The following is a 487-nucleotide window of genomic DNA, read 5'->3' on the forward strand; positions in this document are numbered from 1 at the left end:
CTGCCCCAACTGAATAATGAGCATCAATAATTTCAAATATTTAAAAACTTAGTAGTTTTTTTTTTTTAACTTCACATTCAGAGAGTTTTTAAAGAAGTTAATTATGTGCCTTAGCAAGAAAAGTAAGAAGGTTCAGATGCCTAAACATATTTTATCTTTTGCTATTTGTATTCAGGACAGCTGCATATTTGAAAATGCCCCATTTATCTCTCTGAGCATATTCATCTATAACCGTTAGTCTGTAGAGATGCGACATTGAGTGCCACATCTCTCCAGAAAACTCAGTTGCAGTGGAGGTACCACCCACCCTAGGGCACATGAGAAGTTCCTATTTGCATCACATTAAACACCACTCACAGGCTCTTCAAGTGCATGATATTACCTAATTTTTGTTAAATTCCTTTGAGTAATGCAGTCTTTGTTATTAAAAACAAGAGTTAAAAATTGAATTCAGGTCTCTGACTCTACATCCAATATTATACTCACA

Source organism: Galeopterus variegatus, unplaced genomic scaffold (genome assembly GCF_000696425.1).
Source record: "Galeopterus variegatus unplaced genomic scaffold, G_variegatus-3.0.2 Scaffold6945, whole genome shotgun sequence".
NCBI classification, from domain to species: domain Eukaryota; kingdom Metazoa; phylum Chordata; class Mammalia; order Dermoptera; family Cynocephalidae; genus Galeopterus; species Galeopterus variegatus.